Source organism: Haliaeetus leucocephalus, unplaced genomic scaffold (genome assembly GCF_000737465.1).
Source record: "Haliaeetus leucocephalus isolate CR32 unplaced genomic scaffold, Haliaeetus_leucocephalus-4.0 Scaffold587, whole genome shotgun sequence".
Classification (NCBI taxonomy): Eukaryota; Metazoa; Chordata; class Aves; order Accipitriformes; family Accipitridae; genus Haliaeetus; species Haliaeetus leucocephalus.
This window is the reverse complement of record NW_010973023.1, coordinates 4704064-4719648: the sequence shown is the minus strand read 5'-3', so window position 1 is coordinate 4719648 and position 15585 is coordinate 4704064.

Here is a 15585-nt window from a genome sequence, read left to right as displayed (position 1 = left end):
TCAGCCCTGTGTCTGACCTCCACGCATGTGTGCGTCTAATAAGAAAAATGTGTGTTGATAAGCAGTATTTTATGAAAGAATTATTTGCTTAAAATATTATTTTGGCTTAATATCTGCATGTGGATTGAAAACTGGCAGAGCAAAACAGAGTAATTCTAAAAGGTATACGACAGGATAAAGCTGGTGCGAGGGAACCTGCTGGGACAGTCGTGGTGAAATCAGATTGGCAGAAATAAGGGGTGACCTGTTAGTTGGAAGAAAGAGGCCGATTTATAACTGTGGTATGTCACTGTGTTAAAATGGTCTTTTTAACCCACTTAGTTTATGTATTTTAATCTGAAGGCTTGAAAGTCTTAGAAAATTAGTTAGAAGTCATTTTGGTCTCTCTGGTTTTGCTTGGGTATTTTTGCTTGTTTAGTTTTCCTTTTTTTTCGTAAGGCGGTGCAGGTTGAGTAAACTCCAAGAAAATGAAGTACCAGGGAGGGGGCAGAAAATATTGTCTGTTATTTCATGTAGCCAGAGAAAGAAGCAACACCTTGGAGGTGAATGATAGATATTATTATAAAAGAGTTGTAGCTCAGGGCAGGTGAGTGGTGTGTTAATGAGGAGCCACCTCCTGCTTTCTGACAGATGACTGTCATTGTTCAAATGCTGCCATCAGATTGATTAATAACTGGGTCATCCTGCCCTGCAGTTGGAGTAGACTGTCTTCATTCTTCTGCTGATTTCTCTAATCTGTTGACCTGGAGATGACCCAACAGAGGTGGAGCTGAGATTAGCATTTCATTTCTTGTAGAACAACAAGAAAAAATTCACAAGGGGGGGGGAGAACACTAACCGAAAACTCAGAGAATGCTCCTGTCCCCAGAGCAACCCCCAAACCTATTCAGTATGTGCAAGAACAGAAGTCCCTGTTTTATGAATAGGCAGTTTTAGTATTCGAGACATTTATATTTTTAATAAAGATTTAAATCGGCCGTGCTCATTTCTGCAGTGTCAGCTTAACCTATATGGAAAGATGTATAAGGTCTCTTCAGAACACACAAAGGAATGTAAAGACCTGTGTATTGAGGGGCAGGGGAATGAGCTGATATAACATAAAAATGCTTGCTTTGCCTTAATGTCTAAGTCTTAATGTTCACTAAATTCACTATTAAAAGACCAAATAGTAAACAGCATGCTTTGACAAGTGAAATACAGGCATATTATCCCAGATGACTGTTATTATGTGGAAAGAATGGCAATTCTCCTTCAAGATTTGTGTAATTTTCTCTCTTTTCTTGATTTAAACTCTTCTGAAAGCAATGGCATGGTGAGTTTACCTTTCTCCTTGTCATATGTTGGCAAGGTGTGATGGCTCTCATCTGCTTTGGGAGCATGGAGCACAATATAATAGTCAACTTGTGAGCCAGAGGGATCCTTGTAACTAATTAGGATTCAATTTTCAGACTTTTTGGAACATTGCTTTGGCCAAAAGTTACATGAAAATATCCTTCAAATAGCTTGTGAAATTGGCTCATTTCTGGCACTCTTTTAAAATTACTGATCCTTCTATTATATGGACCAGCTCTGCAATTTAAGACTTTTCTATTTAAATGCAACATTTAGAACATTTTACAAGAATACCCTTTATTCCTTCCATCTTTCTGGAGGACAAGGTCCCCTCCCTCCTCCTTTCTCATTACTTACAAAAGCAACCATGGCTTTCTATCCTGGGACTCCACAACAGAGCAGAACGCTCTTAGGGGATTTAGCTAATCAGGTGTATAGACCTAGAAGTGGTCCCATTTGATCATGTGTACTCTGTTCATGTGTACATACTGTGTAGAGTACCTTTAGCTCAGTTAAAGCATTAGGCCACTTCTGAATTAGTTGTTTTGCTTCTACAGAGGACAACCTTCCCTTTTTAAGTGAGGTTTATGTTTTCAGATATAAGCGGTGAGAAGCCAAAGCCAATAATTATCAGCTTCAAGATCAGCTTCAAATCTCCACACTACAGTTCTGAATCATGATTTGTGTTTTAAACACACTCGGCTTTACAAGCATGCGAGATTGCTTTATGCTTACAAAATACATAACTAGATGCTAGAACAAAACAAAACTCAGTAGAAAAAGAAACAAGAGGTTTGTCGAAAGGAAAACATAGCCAGATGCTCATTTTTAATACTTAATATCTGTAGCACCACAGTTCAAGCCATTTCTTTACTGTGGAGTCATTTTTGAACAGTTACCTCTGTCTGAAGAAGGTTTCTTAAAACAAGAAAGAAAACTTTGATGTAGGTCAGCCTGTAATAATTAAGGTTTTTTGAACATGGAAGATTCCAAAGAGAAATATTAAATCAGTTCCCCTTTACCTAAAGCTGCATGTCTTTAATGTATTCACCACATCCTGTGCAACGTATATAACCTGGTGCTTCACTCAATGCTGTGAGACCACCCCATGTCCCCAAATGCAGTCTTGGTAAATTGGCGTTACTTTTCAAGTAGCTTCGGCTTGGAAACATTAGATCTGCTCATTAAAGACCGAACGGATGCAAAATATGAGGTAGGTGTTGCTGTCCTCTTGTGCAAAACAGTGGGTCCCAAATAACTTTCAGTTTGTGTAAAACAATAACCAGGAGGTTGTTTTGCTATTATAAGAATAGTATTTAGCATAGGCCTCCTGTGAAAGTGGCTGCCCCTGGAGTCCACGAATTCGCACATTATCGGGATTTGAAAGGGTGCCTTGGAGTTCTGCGAGTGGAAGTGAGCTGCTACTGAGCCCCTTGAAGTAACTGCTATGGAGATTCTCCATTTAGCTAAAGCACACTGTTAAATCAATTCAGCTACATAGGGCTATGTTTGAGTAACATTAAAGGTTGGCCTTAAACCCATAAAAGCCAGGAAATTCAGGGTTAAGGCTGAAAATCCTGGCTGCAGCTCTGGTCTCGGTGCAAGGCTTTATGCCAAAATAATAACAATAATGCAAAAAAAATTTTGCATTAAGGCTGCAGTGGCATACTAGATTTTCAGACTGCGCTATGGCCTTTTTTCTTTGCAGCACCCTTCTCTTCAGTCACTTTTTTTTACTCTCTTTGGGAAGTGTTTGCTGTAAAGAAACACTCTGCTTCAGATACCTGAGGTAACCGATACCTTTCCGTAGGTAGAAGTGGTGATAACACAGTAATGTAATCGCTGTGAAATGGCAAATGTTGTCTTTTCAGCAATGCCCACTAAAAGACCCTTTAGATTCCTATCTTAGGACTTGTATTGACAAACTGGTGTGCTGTTGTATCTGAAAACTGCTTTTTTTTTCTTTTTTTGTTATCTAGTTGAGCTCCTTCTACTTAAACCGTAACTCAGAAAGGAGGAGATCATCTAGGAGTTCTAGAAGGCAGCAGAGAAAAAAGAAGTTTTCAGGGACAAAGCTGAGTTGCAGGTGGGGGAAAACAGAAGACTTGTCTGCTTTTAATAGTGGGACAGAGTAAAGGAGTGGAAAGTCAGTACTGGGTGAGCAGCAGAAAAGCCAAGGTGTAGGCTGCAGAGGATTCAGAATAATCCTGGATCCCATTTAGATCTATGGCAGAATCCCCATTGACTTCAAGTGGGTCAAGATTTCAGCTTCAGATCCCCAAGTTCACAAACAAAATGGTCAACATGGCTTTAGTGTGTAGAGGCAGTCTTGCGGTCCCTCTCTGCTTATTTTAGCTCCCCTTCTTACTGTAAAGATTTTTTTCAAAGAAATATGGAAAAGAACAGGTGATTTTATCCTCACATGTCTTCCAAGATGGTTTGTTTAACCTGACACTTTCCATATAGGCATTGCAAGCACTAGCTAAAATGGTGGAAAGGGGGACAGTGCATGGAACCTGAGCTGAACATTGGAGTCTCTTTTGTAGTAACTAGCTAAGTATTTGTTGCTGGTTTAATGAGGAAATTGATTTGGCATATTTAACGTTGTTTCTTTATTTTATAGGTAATGGACTATTCCCATAGCTCTGTTATAAAATAGTGCGCATATATATATATATCTATCTCACAGATTTACAACTCTGCTGTTTCACTAGGGATACACTTAATGTGGTATAAGTCTCTGGATATGACAATTAAATTCACATGACCCACAGACTACCTCACAACCCAAAATTGCCCTTTGCATATTACAAGAGAATAGTGATTACCCTCTAATCACTTATTAAATCTGCTCTTCCAATGAAATTTTGTCTTTCCAGGGCCTAAAAAAATGGAAGTAAAAAAATCTGGTGTTTATAAGAAAAAACAGTAATGTCGCAGTGCCCGTTATCCGTACTTCTGCTAAATATGCTCAGAAGGCCAGTATCACGTTTCTTCTCCATCACAAACTTATTGAAACAACAGAACCTTTTGTGCAGAAGAATCTTACATGCATAAGAATCTAAGTAACTTTGCAAATGGGTCATTTGGTGTGGTGAATAATATTGCACTGAAGTAGCAATGAATTAGCGTGTTTGTTATGTGTATTGGTATCTTGCGTGAGATAAATGTGAGTCTCTGTCCTAATGCTGACAAAAGTGATCTTCCTTTTTTTTTGAACTGGTAATAGGGTGTGAATGAGCAAATGTAATAGGGGGAATCTAAGCTCTGAATTTGCCATCTCCTTGTGGTTTTAGAGAGTCCAAGTTCTGGAGAAATTCAAAGGCTTACCTGGTCACTGATTTGTTGCAACTTTTTTCTGTCATTGCCATAAGCTGGAAGTGCAAGAGCATGGTGTTTTCTGCATTATGCTTGAAAAGTCCAGAGTCTCTAAAACGAGAGATTGAGTCTTGGCTGAGTCAACTCAACGTTTCATTTTGCTGAAGCAGATAAATACACTTTCATTTAATTTACTGTGGGAAAGTCTTTAAAAGCTAGGTCCCATGGCACTTTTGGTGGTAGCAGATTTCTGCACCTGGGTTTTTGGCCAAGGTTACTGTGTACTAGCTGTCCCCTTGACTGCCATTCTTCATCCCAGAGGTGACTGAATTTCAGTGATGGGTGAAGTGATTTTTCTGCTTTGACTTAGGATATCTTTGGACACAAAGCCTAAAATAAATGTGAGATATAATTAAACACACAGTGCAGAATTTTGTATATGGGGGAAGAGATAGACAACCAGTCTGTTTCAACCTAACTTATAAAGGAAGTATAATAAGCCATATTTTTTTTCTTCCTTTGTATGTGTAACTGTTTTTTGAATGAAAAAAGATTATTTTTCTAAGGCACAAGTAAACCATCCCTGCCTCAGCAGGTCTCAAAATTAGTAGGAAGATTTCTTCATCTCCTGGCATGCAAAAAAAATTATTTTGTTGTCCTCCCTATCTCAGGGCTAACTATGATGGGCTCCAGTTTCCCTGAACATGCAATTTGTGACTAAATGAAGGGCATCACCCATGCCCAAAAGGCCAGACTGACACCTGCTAACAAGGTCTGTGAGGCAGAGCATTAAATCCTGCACTAATCTCCAAACTTCGCTCTCACCTTTTACCTGCAGCTTAGATCAGCATGTGTGTCCACACCTCCACAACCTTTACAAACAGCAATGGGAAAGAAACTTTAGTATTACAAAGTAAAGGCAATAATACCAGTTCTCGTTGGGTGAAACTACTGTGTTTTGTAGGCTTGTTTGGGACTGAGCCAAGGCTGTGAAATCTGAATATGGTTTTTGACCCTTCTCATAACTACAGAGGAAAAATGGTCTGGCGAATAAGCACGGGACTCAGGAGAGCTCCTTGCCCTTTTATGCACTACCTGTGTTACGCTGGGTAAATTCCCTATGGAAGCATGCACCAGCTCCCTGCTGGGAAGAAAGGGATGGAATAGGATCTCCCCCATCTATAGACGTGAGGGAAGCCACACTAAACACACTGTGCCTTTAGACTCTGATGAGGAGGGACAAATGAAAGCCTATATTTAGAATGTTAATGCTGATGTGACTAAGATTAACCTCAGATTTCATCTGAGGTTTTCAGTTGAGATCAGCTACAGCTGCAATACCTGGATCATAGTTTCACTGGAGTTCAGGGCATAGGGGACTCAGACTGCTTTGGCTTGGGCCCCCTACTCTAGCATGGAGACTTTTTCACTAAGCTGACCCAGGGTCTTCCAGGCTGGCCCTTCCGTCTCTCTGATTTCATGCCGTGGCTGATGTTGTGATGGTGCAAAGCTGGACGATACAAGCAGATCTCAAAAGAAAGATTTAAAGTCCCCTAACCAGGTCATGATTATGCCTACATACTCACATTCATGGTATATCCAGAACTCGCAGCAGTCAATTTTTCAAAGTAGTGCTAAGAACATATATTTCACATTTGAACCGTTATTATTAACAGCAAATATACATGAGGAAAAAGGGAGGGACACCAAGCACACAACCCTGCTATTAACCCTCCCACCTCAGTTTTCTTTTCCTTGAACTTGAATTCGACTTGAAGCATTATTTTGAAACCTTTTAAATTTGACCCCAAACCTACCCTCCCAATATTGTATTGTCAGTTCACAGTAACTGATCAAATACAGCTATACATCCCTTAGCTGGGGCCCATTCAGCACAAAGTCCATTTTCACCCATCACACCCATTCAACACGGAAATTTTCCTTACCTGCCTGTGCTGAGCTTTTGCTGCTGGTGGGAGACTCTGATTTCTCTCTCCCTGTGAGGAAGGAGAAGAACCTGCCTTGATGGAGAATGAGGGTTTTTCTCTGCCTAAAACTTGTCCTTTCCAACTAACGTGCCCTGTTTAGGCTCCACTAACAGCAATGCTGTTAGTGCCCCATCCTATTTCCCACCTCCAAGCTGCATCACGGATAATACTGTGCTGCCAACTCTGCTTCTTAAGAGAGTAAATGGTGTGCAGGTAGTCAAGCAACATGGGGTGACATGCTCCCTGGCAGACCCCCATAGCCGCCTGCCCACCTTCACCCTCTGGTAAACTGATTTGGGGTTGCCAACCCGGTTAACAGACTGGTTTTGATCTGAAGCAGTATAGACCTGCGGCACTGAAGACACAGCTCAACCTGAACGCCCAAACCAAAGCCTTGGCTTTGGCAGCCAGGAGGCTGGCACCACATGGGTGAGTGGAACAGAAGCGTAGCCCTGGTGAGGGCACCCATGTGAAGCCATCCCCACTGCTGCGCTTTCAGGATGGCATTATCCAGGGTAGAGAGCCTGGAAGGGCCAATGCCTCAGGTATCTTGCATTTCAGAGCTACCGTTTTTCCATCCATAAAATCCTCCCTAGCCTTTTAAAACAGTGTACAGATGGATCTCTTCTCCAGGACATCAGAGTTCCTCAGTGCAGGACCCCTCTAATACCAGGAAATACTCCATTTATGCCCCTCAGCGGCGGGGAAGCCAAGACAAGAAGGCGGCAGGGCCAGGAGTCGTGGCTGGAGGGCTGCGAGAGTGCGGCAGTCCTGTCGCTGCCCCAGCCGCCTGCACCCAACGCCGGCTGCGCCCCAGCAGCTCACCGGAGCCTGATCTCAGCCTGGCTCTCGTCCGACCGTGGGTCCGAGCCTGTGGCAGCAGCCGGCAGCGGGCATCGCTTACGGGATCTGGACCTTGCGCTGTACCCAAATACGGCGTAGGTTCATTTGCAAGAACCGAGCAGGAATATTTCAACGTTGGCACCAGTTACTGACAGGCCTTCGGAAAAGAGATTTTTTTCCCACCTGCATGTTATAAAACCATAGTAAATGGAAACTGTAATCTCTCAACATTAAACAAATGAGGAAGCTGCATTCTGAAACTCATAAGTCATGACCAGCCTTTACCAAATAATAACAATTGCATTGCTGATGGCCCTGTCTCTCGCGATTAGCACGTTGAATGACAGGGAGTAGTGTGTGCTAGCGAGAGTATCATCTCATTTGCTCCAAGTACTGCAAGCATTCCTGCAAATCCACAGAGGCTCTTGATAATCTTTTGCAGGTGGTCAGATTTTAAATATTAGAAAAAAGTGAAGTAACATATTAAAACAGGAAGATAAGCATTTCCTTTGTTTGTTTTCTATTCATTTACTCAAGTAATGCATCTTATTTGTGTCACCTATTACCTGGTTTCGTAAGATCCTGATGGATTGATGATTTTTTTTTTTTTTTAATTCTGATTTGCAACTCCACAAAACCATATCTCTAGCACAGAGAATAGACTGGAGAAGCAAGATAACTACTTTCCAACAAGGCCTGATAGCTTCTAGAAACAATGACAGTAAGATTTAATCTGAATAAGTAGCAAGATATTAAAATGTGGGATAGAGGTTATACAGATAAATACCATTTTTCCCTGCAGGTATGCACAAAGGGACAGGCTGCCTATTGGTAATTACTAGAAGATTGCAATCCAGTTAATGTGGCCTGTGGACCTCTACCTGATTCACATACAAAGGAAACACACAGGCATTGCGTGTTCAGGAGGCCATGCTCAAGTCTCGTTTAAAGTGTTGTGACTTGGGTGCAAAGAAATCTCTCCATCTCTAGCTTAGCTCTGCAGTAAATGCTCTGGTTAACAAATCTACCCATGCCAGATGATCTGGTACAAGAAATACATGGATGGAAAATATACATGGCAGTGATCAACTTTTCCCCCTCCAAATGCTTAAAATATCACCCTGAAAAATATCCACCTCACCTTCGTGAAATAGATCCATTGGACAGAATCTTCAGGGTTTCTGTTTAGTTTGCATTTCCTTTTATGCAGCAGTCAGCTATCATGGCAAATGTCCTCTCTGATTATTTGTGAGCGTGGTCTTCTCCATGACCAGGACTACCAGTGGGAAGGAGTGGTTGGGGGTGAATTTTGCACGTGGTAGTCACAGGTACATGTTTTTCCTCCACCAGCACCTTGCTGTACTCTTAAACTTGATCAGACGTACCCAATACACTCATCTGTCTTCACCTAACATGTGATACACCCAGCAAAACTCATTAGCTTAAGTTTATGCCAGAAGTTGGTTAGGAATAAAGTTTTTGGGATAGCCAGGCTAGAAAAGGGAAGCAGGCAAGCTTTGAAATTGAAGTTGTATTAAAAAAAAAATAAGCAGGATTAATTCTCTAGTGATATATATACCTTGGGACACAGAGAAAATGGCAAATGTTTTCCCCTTTAACTAATGATTTTGCAGAAAAACCTTTTTTCTTGCAATTTAATTATGAAAGAAAGGATAGAGATGTTCATTGCTTGCTCTACTGATTTTTCCAGAGATTTGAGTAATTGAGAGCCCTGAGACAGATTAGCTTCTCTGAGATTTACCTGGGCCTTTGCATGCTGATGCCAACCCAGAATATTAAATTGTTGGTTTTAAGCAGAGGCTGGCAACCTACATTTGAGAAGTCATTTCCTGAAAACCATCAAGCACTTGCGGCCTCTTAAGATCTTTCTCGTTTCTTTCTGTTATCACTTATCATCACTTGGTGTTATATAGGACGCTCTGGGAAAGCAAGCCTAGGGCTGAAGGTCAGGCCCTCGCTGGTGAAGCAGAATTGTTACTGCCGCTTAGGTGTATGTGGGAAATCAATATGGTTGCCAAAGTGTCTTTGCTTAAGCAGGCTGCTTAAGTAGCCTTTCCCCCACCTCTAATGGCAAGTAACCTTCAGTTAATTAATCTACAAAGCCATGAATATGGCTCTCTTTGTCCCCGTGATTGATCTATATACCTGATAGTGCATGCTATTAATATCCATGTTTCCTGGTCACCTCAAATGAGGTAAGGCCACTTTGGAAATCCTTGCTGTGGAATTGGGAAAGGAAGGGACGACAGCACGCCTCCTTTGTGGCTATCGTTACGGATTTGTCTTTAGGACTGGATTATTCTTAAAAAGTCTTAAATGGAAAGACTAGAGAGTGAGCTTTCCAACTTTGTTCCTTGGTCTGGGATGGGCATAAGCTCTGTTTGCAGGGCAGGAATTGAAAACCCCCTATTTGGAAAAGGCAGCTACCCACATTATGAGCTGAAACATGGGTCAGAAAAGTCAGCAAGCCCATTAATACCTCTGGAGGAGGCCTCCGCATGTGGTGGTGCAACGTGGAAGAGGGAAGAGTGGGAAAGATCATTTAGGATGTTGAACATATTAAATACATATGTTTAATATGTGCTGTACCTTTTCAGCAGATGTGGTGAAAATTTTGAGGTCAGGAAGGAGGACTCACCTCCTACTCTAATTAGTATTGTAGAATTGGCTAGACAGCAAACATCATCTGGAGTGATGAGACAAACAATAATGCAGCTCTGCCAATCTGGTGGCTTTCTAACACGGGCCCTCACCTGGAAGGAGACTTCCCCATTCTGCAGAATAAAGGAGATAATGCTGTTTTGGCCATTTTGTTTTGTCTCCTAATCTGGTCTCTTATAAGTGTTATTTAGGTCAGTTTTAAAAATGGGCTTTTAAAATGCTTCTTTTCACGATGTCTCATAATTAAACTTCGCTGAATGAGTTGAGCGATAACAGGGGAGTGCTGGTCTGTTTTATGAGGCAATACTCTAGTTCCTGAGTAGGTGAACCAGGAGACCTTTCTCTCTTATATGGGAATTGAGTAATCTCTGGGAAAAACAGAGCTGTGCTCCTCTTTTTAGTGTACTGTAAGCTTTTTAGAATAAAGTAGCTGGGCCCTCTCTAAATAATGACTTTCATGGAAATTCTGGTTCCTGAAGTTATGACCTTCAGGCAACTGGAATCACAGCCTGGGTCCAGATCCAGCCTCCACAGCTGGCCAGCCTGGCTGCGGCTGCCCAAACCTCTGGATCCAAATGTGCAGGAGGTTAGAAGGCTAGAGATTTTTTGCAACTCAAACTCGCTTCTAATTAGAAATGAAATACCAAAAATAGTTTTTAGGGAAGGAAATGGAAGCCTAAAAGCAAAATGAAATCAAAGGTCAGTCTTCAACTTAGCAGGCTGATGCAGAACGTGGATTTAATAACAAAAAGATCCATTCTGAGGAGGAAAGAAAAAAAAATCAAAATTATTAGATAGGTAAAAGACAGAATGGCTTAATATGTAACAGCATCCTCTGAAATACAAGGCAAGGGGAAAGAGTGAGTTCAATAACTTAAAAAAAATAAATAGAGCTAATAGTTGAGAGGCACTGGAAGAGATACTAGCTACACTTGGAGGCATCTACAGTGAGGGAAAGCAGCAATAGAAAATTAGATATCATATAGAATCAAATTTTGACAATACAGTGGTTTTTAAAAGAACAAAGAAAGAAACCTGCTCTACAGAATTTAATTTGAATCATTCTTGCTTCCTTATAGCATTTAAGCAAACCCGGTACAATTTTGCATGCACGGTTCAAACTAATCAGAAGATGATTTATTAGGTTTTTAAATATTTCTAGGTTCTTCTGACATTTTGATAATATTGTTTTCCATACCTATACAGTTGTTAGTCCAGAGAGCTTTTAGAAACCGAACCTTTAAGCAGGCTTTAAGTAAGTCTGAAGCCAAAAGAACATAATTATTTACCTCTATTTTCCTTTAAGGACAATTCAATCTTCCTTTCACAGTTGGTGCAGCAGCATTAATAAATTCTGAATTCTCTGCATTCGAGACAAAGCTGTCATTGTTGCCCAATATTTTGGGCGATAGGAATTTCCCAGCTCTCATGCTAAGCCACAGGCTGCAGCCTCATAAATGTTTTTGCTGTGGCCTGTTAAACTTCCCTCCCTGTTCCTAGGCAGGGCAGATAGCCAGCGAGAAGCGATGAGTGCTTTTCATGGTAAGGAACAATACATGAAGACTTTCCAAATTAATTTAACATTCGCAAGGAATGCTGCTGGCTGCATCAATTTAAGATACGTTGGCAAGCAGGAAATTATTTTCCATGTAGATGATGTTTTTATCCCTTCCCCCTCCCCAGGACCCCTACGGTGAGAGGCAGGAAGAGAGGTTTTGTCTTTTAGTGAAATCTAATTGTGGCGCGCGGTCAGGGAGGCGAAGGGTCAGGGGAAGGCCAGCCGCACGAGCCTCCATGGCAAGCCGCAAGACATCTCCTGGAAAAAGCCGACTCCAGTGGCTCCGCTGGCACCCTCGGTCCCCGGGTCTCACCTCGGGGACAAAGTGGCCTCGGGGAAGGAGGTGGGAGCTGAGCTGGTGGAAAAACATTGCTCCCTGCTGCACTCTCTTGGAGAGAGGCTTTGGATCTCATCCTCTGCCCAGGCTAAACTGGCTAAAAACTTCCCTGTATAGATGGTTTTGTTTACTTTCTCTCCCCAAAGGGTCCTTCAGGCTTTGTTAATTAAACACACGTCTTACAGTGCTGCTATGATTTGCCACAGTTTGTGAGTTGTCCGTTCCTGAGCGAAATGAACACCTGCAAGCCACTGAAAAGCCACCACAGACATGGCTGCCGTCTGTACAACACGAAGGCTGGAGTACTTCTCCTGGTGGCCAGGGTCTTGGGCAGGGGATGACATGACTTGACTTAACCTAAAAGGGAAACGGAAAGTGAGGTTAGCTGGAGCTTCGCAAGGTGAAAACAGGAGAGGCTCAAAGGAGAGGAGATGTGCGCAGAAGGCCCATCCGAAAGTGTGGAAATTGCGAAGATCAAGTGTGAAATATCCTGAGATTTCTAAGGGCTGTTTTGTGATGGATTTTACCTCTGAACTGTATGGAAGAAATCCCACACTACAGCATTAGGGGTGACATAAAAACCTCAGTCAATTGGATCAAGAGTATTTAAGGAATATTGAGGAAATCTGATGTGGAAATAATTAGGAAAATGGATAATAATCAGAAAATCATTTACTGTTTATATGCAGTACATACCTTTCTGCTGTGCTTTGCCATGTAGAAAGTACAGATCTCTAGATACCTGTATTATTCCTAGTCATCCAGTCCCTGAAAATATCAACAAATATTACATAATCAGCCAGGAAAGACCCAATTTCTAGACCTTATCCCTTAATCTTATTTCCTCCTTTCTTCCCACCATTCCTGCAATTCTTATCCTTGTAATACTGCAATTGCAGTGCAGCTTTAAATAAATTCTGCACTCTTTCAAGAGCTTTGTATTTAGTTCTTGGAGCCTTGCGGCCCACAAAAGTTTCTTAAATTGGCAGTGGGAGCATTTCAGTAGTAAGGGGAGAAGACCTGAGAACTTCGAGTTTAATTCCAATGTGCAATCTGGTGTGGGCATTTGCACACCTGGTTGAATTCAGCCTTCGGTGAAACCATGGGGCAGGACTTGAGCTCTTACTATGGTCACTTGTAATTGTTAAGGTTAGTGAAAAAAAATCTACTGAAGAGTGACATGCCTCATGTCAAGAAGTTCAGCCCCTCTGAGTGACTGCAGGTTAGGGCTCGGACCTGCAATTGAGTTACTGCAGTTTAACGGGTTACCATGCATCAGCTAAGCTGCAGAAACAGTCCGCGTGTGTCCTCCTCGCCTTTGACAAATGTAAGGTGATTTGACTTAGCTTAATCTATTTTCATTGCAGGCTAAATTGAATTACCTCATATTTATGATGGGCTATAAGGGCACTCAAAGAGAGTTAGCTGGGTTCAACCGATCTCTGGTAACTTGCTTAGCCATGGTAGCTTGACTGTGGGTATAAACCCTGAGCCACCTTGCGCTCTTAGGAGAGAGCTGACGTGAACTTCAGCGGACACAGATTTATAACTCCCAATGAAGTAGTTTGGGATGTGGTAAGCCATTGACGGAATGGCTGGAATTGGCTTTTAAAGGAATAGAGTAGCTGGCAGGGCACTTTCTTAATGGGTTTCTGAACCTGGGACATAGTTCCCTTCCCCAGTCTTCAGAGCCAGTATTGGTTTGAGCTCCAGCAGCACAGAGGCTTGCTTGCCTTTCCTTCCTTCCTCAGGTTTTTTTCAGGCAGACATTTGGGATAGAGCTGGGCTGATAGCTTTAACTCCCTGTGGGTTTTCTGTGAGGGTGCTTTGGTGGAGTAAATTAGTTTTAAATTTGGTTGTTCTACCATAACCTAAGTATTCTTAACTGAATTGTAAATTTAAATGTTAAGTGTTGCACTGAATGTTTAAATAATTCTAAAAGCACTTGGAGCATGGGATAAGTGCTGTAAAAATCTAAATAAATGAGTAAATTAGTTAACAGCATATGTGGTAATGCAAACTACTACATGTGTGCAAAGAGGAAGAGCTGTGCTCGAAATGGTTGCCAGAGCTTAAATTTCCTTGCTACATGCGAAACCTTTTCACATTAGCAGGGTGCTTTTTTTCACGTTTAGCCTACTGTATAACTGGGAGAAGAAGATGAAGTTGGCAGTTTAGACTGTCAAACAGAGGTTTCAGCTCAGCAGTGAGGTTCAAAGAGATTAATTCGAACTCGGCTGTTTACGTTACTGATCTCGTACCAGCTGGGTTTGTGGCATTAAGATGTCAATAGTACAACAGAATTTAACTAACAGTTTCATCTTTGACATCATCTTTTGAAGGTACAGATGATTGCCTCCTTATGTACTGGGATATATTTCTTTAGGACAGGACTCTTTGTATGCTTTCATCCGGGAGGGAGAAGGAGAGGGAGGTGGGGAGGGAGCCTTGAAGTGAAGCTAATTAGAAAATGTCCTAGTATGTAAGTGGTTTACTTAAGAAAGTTCCAGCGAAAAGGTGCCCATTTTCACATGGCACAAAAAGCCTTATTTTTTCTTTTCCTCCTAGTCCCCCTTCTTTCTTTCAACTGGCACCAAAACAGAACAGCTGACGTAATAATAAACTGTCCTATGTGCAGTGGCATTATTATTTTTAATGGTTCAACCTTGAGTGGAGTAGTGAAGCCTCTTGGAAGGGCAGGAAGAATTGATAATGGAGCTTCTTCCACACACCTCCTGCCCCCCCCCCCCATACTATAATTATTAATCAAAGGTAGCTGGAATGTCTTTTGCAGGTGCTCTTTTGGTAACTCCCTGGTCCAAAGTAGGCTCTATGAGGTTCGGACTCGGTTAAGATGCCATTGACTTGGCAGGCTGATCATCAGTGTTCTTAAAAGGGCAGGAAAAGAAATGATGGCAACACTGAAAAAAAAAAGAAGCATCTGGCTTAAGGACTTGAGAAATTATTTCAGTGGGGGAAATGGGTTTATTAATAAAGCTTACAGGATCGGTCCCTTGTTGAACAGGCTTTGCTACTGTCCCTTGGTGCTGAGGGGCACTGTAAGGGATGCAGATGAAGGGGGGGGATGATAACCTTTCACGGAAAATAAGTAAAGCAACGCCTAAATGTGAAATGGTTTTGCTTTACAAAATAATGATACAGCAAATTTTGACTTAAGTGTTCTCTAAAAGCCTTTTTCCCCTGTGCTGTAGCGGCTGCTGTACCCCCTTGAAACCCTGCGCCTTTGAAGGAAATCACAATGTAATCCTTTGGTTCGGCACGTATTGTCCCTTAATGACAGGCATTACATTTGCACAGTACCATAAATCAAAGCTAGAGGCTGTTTTAAATAGGCTGCAGATGCATGTGGACGTTGGCTCTCTAAGTGGCACTTTGCTGAGAGAGGAGGGGGGAGCGATCCCACCGCGGCGGCTCCAGGTAGAATAGGGCCAGCAGAGGGGGTTCCCATTTCCACAATATTTTCACTTCACCTGGGATTTAGCTCTACATGAAGACCTGTTTAGCAG